Source organism: Euprymna scolopes, chromosome 30 (genome assembly GCF_053919585.1).
Source record: "Euprymna scolopes isolate OS-2025 chromosome 30, ASM5391958v1, whole genome shotgun sequence".
Lineage (NCBI taxonomy): Eukaryota > Metazoa > Mollusca > Cephalopoda > Sepiida > Sepiolidae > Euprymna > Euprymna scolopes.
In genome coordinates this window covers 59774046-59780010 of record NC_136511.1, presented here as the reverse complement: position 1 = coordinate 59780010, position 5965 = coordinate 59774046, and the positions used below count along the sequence as shown (strand labels likewise).

The following is a 5965-nucleotide window of genomic DNA, read 5'->3' as shown; positions in this document are numbered from 1 at the left end:
GGATAGATTAAAAAAATTCTAGAATAAAACCACTTTAAGCTATGATTAGTTTTACGCGTGCTCAAATTAATACAGATATGTCGGCAAGTTGAAATTAACATTTTGCATTACAACTTGCCGACTTTTGTACGCGTTAGTCAATCATCTAATCAAATATTTTACTCGTTACTAACAATCGTTGTTGTATGATTAAAATTTCCGGTTAATTGCAATGTCATGTGACCAGTACTTTAAGAGTTTATCGGTTAAATATTAACAGGCAGAGAGACACATATATCTGCTGTACATATATACATTACTGAATTATGCCATTTAGACATTTCTTTTGATTTAATTATTTTAGAGTTTATTTTAAGCAGTACATATTGTACATTTTTCTGACAATCTAATATATACCGATATATTCCTGGATTTTGATATTAAATAAAAAAATCTTAGACATTTTTAAACTGCAGATTCGTGTTAATTATTTTCATCACGACGTTCAGCTAGCAATCGTCAAAATAGTTAGAATTTAGTAAACAATGTTTGCGAACGAAATTCGCAAACATTATCTGAATTGACATTATATATACATATATCATAATGTCTGTGAGATAATTTAATATTTAAACAGTTAGAAAGCCGGAGACAGATAGGCTAAATGACCGAACTAAACCCCTTTATTATCCCCCCCACCAACAAGAAATACTTTTTAACATATTTTAAAGAAACTGAAATTTGATGATACATTAAATCCGTTGCCAAGGTCGCTGGAAAAATGGTGGGATCATTCTGTCGATCCAGTAGATATCTCTCAGCTAATGCAATTCTCTACCGATATAAGAGCTAGGTAAATCCAAATATAGAGTACGGTTGCCACATGTGGGCAGGAGCTGCTAGAAAGGACTTATCCTGCTTTGATAGAGTTCAAAATAGTCCTTGTAGCCTTGTAGGGATGCCCTTTTCCCTTCCCTGCAACCTTTTTCTCACAGAAGAGATGTTGCGAATGTGTCTCTGCTTTATCGTTATTTTCATGGCAAGTGCTCGACTGAGCTCTAATCTATGCCCCCCTCTCACCAAACTTTCATAAGAAACACTTGTCTAGCTGAAAACACTATCAATAATTTCACCCCACTCTTTATCTGTGCCTAAACCTAAATGTAGATCCCATCAACAAAGTTTATTTCTTAGAACTGCTCGCCTGTGGAACTCTTTTCTGTTTGCCTGCTTTCCAGCTGACTACAATGTGGTTGTCTTCAAATCCAACGTAAACAAGTTCTTGAGGAGCTGTTCCACTTTAGTTAAGAAATTTACCGAATTTCCATTACTAACGATTACTATATTGTTCAATTGACTACTGTACACTCTTGAACACTTATCCTCGAGTGACCTCTGGGCCTTGATAAGTGGTGATGCCCATGTAAAAAAAAATATTAATAATCGATGTATAATCTCCGTTCTTAAAATTTCACAAAGGTCGGAAGGATATGAAATTTTCGAAAGGCTTTCATCAATTTTTGTCATCCTTGCATGAAACTATAATTCGATGCCTTCGTTCTGTCTCGAGAGACAAAGGATACCCCTTGTAAGGGCAGCTGCGCGTGCAATTGTGAGGCAAGGGTTGCGCAATCTTCGACCACATCTCTCCTAAATCGATACTCCTTGAGTCCAGTTGCAAGGAGAAATCCAGGACGACTGGAAACAATGCCGAGATAAGCGCAGAGCACATACATCACCTGGAAATCCCAAATGGTCACCCATCTAGTACTTGCCAGGATTATCGTTGCTTAACTTCGGTGGTCTGACGGGAACCGGTGTGTCAAACATGATTGTGTCGTATGCATATAAACTATATAGCATGAAACTATAATAATCTGAATATAACCCATGTTATCCACCCTTACGCTTAATAAATATTTTTCTAAATTCAAATGAATCGATTGGTGAGTTTATAAATAAATCCTGTACATCTAAGTCAATAAACTTATACATATATCAAACTTTTTTTAGGACTACAGATATAACACTTCATTTCAATTTAACATATATAATTCTGTTATATCATCGTTATACTAGCTATCTATACCCGGCGTTGCCCTGGGTTATCTGAAATCATTTTAGTTTATAAGCTTTAGTTATTCGCATATTTTGAAACTAATACAGGAAAAGAAATACAATTTTAGATATAAAGGAGACAACTATTTATATTATTTAATTAATTATCTAGTATAATGAAGTCGTATTCCTGATTGTTTGTTTGTTTGTTTCTCCACAATTTAATTAATATGTACAAAAGACACACTGTTTCAAAAATTAATTTTCATACTGCAAATGGGCATTTACACACTTTCATACCAGTGGGATTTCTATATATAATATTGTTTCAAAGATGTTCACATTCAAGGACTAAATTCACTTATATATAACAATAAAGAAAATCTATTTAAATAATTAGCTCCATGCTATTAATTTTTTGTAATAAAATTGTTTTAATTGTTCTATTTAGAAATATCATTCCAAATTAATTTAATTAACAATCAATAATTAACTAATTTATTTTAAATGTATATTAAATTTAATTTATTTTCAATTATTATTAGCCGACATCGGTTTTTTTTTATTTTTATTTTTTTATTTTTTTTATTCAATTTTCACCCCAAACAAGGCACAGTGCCACTTTGAAGCAGGGGGCTACTATCAGGGACTTAATTAGCGGGGTCATTATGAAGGGAGATGAATAGAAAGATGTTTGTTAACATTACACTTGAACTTCTGCATATCATTGCAGTTGGGAAAGCAGAATCCCGGAAGGGAGTTCCAAAGACCCGCAGTTCTAGGGAAGAAAGGCTTTCTTGCACCTAGTGATCTCTACTGTAAAGGGATGAGACTTAGTAGCTTGTCGGGTTTGTCGGGGATAGTTACGTCGGGGAGGTACAAGTGTTTGCAGTTCGTCAGAGCATTCACCATTGAAGTATTTGTAGAACAGGCAGAGGGATGCAACATCTCGTCGATGGGACAGAGGCTGAAGCCTAGATGACAGTTCAGGACCTATCAGGTTGGCGACTCTCTTTTTAACCCTGTCCAGGAGCGAGAGACAAGAAGCAGATGCACCAGCCCAGATGTGACAACAGTACTCCATACATGAGCGAATGGTTGACAGGATAAGTAGTTTTCTAGCACGGTAGAGTGAACCAACCTTCCTTGCAGCAGCCTTGGCAATGCTTTCAATGTATCTATTCCAGTTCATATTCCCTGTAAACGTTAGGCGAAGGAGTTTAAAAGAAGTACTTTCAGGTAATGTGTTCTTGGCCATTGCTATTGGTGGTAGAGAAGGTTTCTTGTAGTTATTGAAGGAAACAAGCTTAGTCTTAGCAGCATTGAATGTGACCAACCATTTTTGTTTCCATTCCACTACGGATTGGAGGTTGGCTTTTAAAGCGAAAGTAAGTTTATTTATTTAAGCTGTGAGATTTATTTAATTTTTAGAAGACGAAAATGTTTTGTGGTTCCATAAATTTATCACTGTGTTTTATGCTTTCATGACTGTGTCATTTTCAGGAAAATCATATCGGGCGTTTCTTAATTAGTATGTGACTAAATTCTCCGGCCGCCAATATATTTCAACCTCGGAACGCCGCCTATATACAGCTGATATGATGCATTTCTATTGTTGATTTTCTTTTTTAGTTTTAGTAAAAATATTTCTTTATTAAATAAGCTGAAACTAAATGCGTTATTGTAACGCAAAAAAATCACACTTAGCTAGTCCAGTTGCAAACCTAAAAAAATCTTACTATGTTATATATAACTTAAATATAACAATGGCGAAATGCAATGGCTTCTATGCACAATTCAATATCAAGTATCAACAAATACATAACCGGCTGTGCTGTTCTTCATATTTCGCATTGTAATTATTAATCCTTGTTAAACTATATCCTCAAGTGGATTTATTATATAGGGGTCATATTTAGAGAGATATTATATTATATGAGTTGCGTGTTCATATTGGAGAGAGAGACAGAGTACATTTTAATACAAAGACGGATGGGGACATTCGTATTGATGAGGGGAGATAGATAGAAGAGAGATACATTTATACCGTTCTGTGAATGTTTCTATAATATATATTGTACAGAGGAGGGATCAGTTCTTATCACAGGAGGGGGGCAGTCATTATTTCTTGATAGCTGAGGGAAACACATTTCTTAAGCATGGGGTTTATACACAAAGTTCATTATTACGATGAGTGGAAATAAAGTTCATATAAATGATTCACAATACCTTTGTTTGTTGAGAATGACACAACACAAGACGTAGTTATAAAATGATGGCATCCTTTATTTCTTCGACCGGTCAATGATTTAACATCAAGGAATTCAAAGTCACTACATGATTTCAACTTCTAACCCTTCGCTTCCAAAAGGGGATTCAATCCGGACTCGACTCTCCTGTATGACCCTGTCTGTGAACTCTGTCCGACACTGTCTCTTTGTCTCACTAAAACTAGCCAACTATACTGAGAACTCATCTCCCAGCCATGACGTTATCGCATGACCAAAAAAGTGCAGATCGATCCCATGGCATGGACATGCTTCACGTGTCTCGTTCCCCCATGTCCGAGCATGTGCTCGACTCACATTGTCCTGAACTCACGTGCACTATTCACACATATCTGCAACCCAAATTCTTCTAAACTATTTTTCTACTAACATATTTTCCAATATGTTTAAATTTGCTATTGATCGTTTTTCTAACTGACTTTGTTTCAATTCAATTTCCATAAACAGAATTGAATCATCAAATTCCTTTTTCACAATAACATTTATAAACAATCGAATTCCTTTGCAAACAAACATATCTGCTATTTGATTTTAAAACTAACAATGGAAATTCTCCTGAATGCTTATTCCAAACCTAGCTTCCCAGGTTCGAATTCTCGGTCTATCCTATCTCATTTTTACTTATTTGCAAGAACAGGGTTTTTTCTTGTAACAGATTTTGGCCTTAATAAGCTGTGGCCAAATAGTAGAAAAACCCTGTTATGCTATTTTTTAAAATTCATTTTTGTCCTTTTCTTTCAATTTTTCTTTTATCATTCTGAATTTCATTCATTTGTTTTAACATTTATATCCTTATTTTTTTCTTTTTGTATTTATGTATATTTTATTACCGATATTTCATTCATTCATTCTATAGTTACTTATCATTATTTTATATCTTTTCCATTTTATTGCTTCTTTTTATGTAGTTCAATTTTCTATCAATATTTTATTCTTACTTTCTTGAATCGCTTGTCAGGTTTTCTTATATATAATATACAATAAAAATATGATATTGAAAATATTCAAATTTTCAAAAACCGTTTATAAACCTGTAAAGGGGTATACAAAATTTTCAATATTGGACAAGGAGTACAAATAAAACAATTCCTTATTCCATGGAGTTTCGAAGAGAGCAAATCTTCTCATCAGAGGGAAGAGGTTTGCAAAATACAATGAATTTTCCAGGTTAACGCATCATGGGAAACAAGCAATATGAGTTTAAAAAAAATATTTGCATAAACAGTCATTTAACAGTTTTTAGACATCGTTTAATCGTTAGTTGCAATTGTTTCAAGACTAATCGGACAAATTCAAACATTATATCGTTTGAAAATTTTCACAAGAACAGCCTTACTTCAGAATTATTGAATAAAAAACACTTTAACAATAAAACATTATGGAAACCATTACCCTTATAAGGAAATAAAAACAAGCGAAAATAGTTTACGTATATCTCATCCTCTAAAGTATATATATATATATATATATATATATATATATAATTTGATTAGTTTTTTGGGAAAAAGAATTCCAGCAGAGTGCTCAATGTAAAGGAAAATCCAAATTTTAAGAGCGTACTTATATTTTGTGTACAGAAAGTTGTTAGTTGAGACAGGTCATTGGTACCGTCGGTCTCAAGCCCGATAATAAGGCCCGTT

General features: G+C 33.8%; 1 pseudogene; it reads right to left on the bottom strand.

Moving 5' to 3' along the window:
- Positions 1–1706: 1706 nt before the first annotated feature.
- Positions 1707–1824, bottom strand: LOC145254951 (5S ribosomal RNA; annotated as a pseudogene).
- Positions 1825–5965: the final 4141 nt, after the last annotated feature.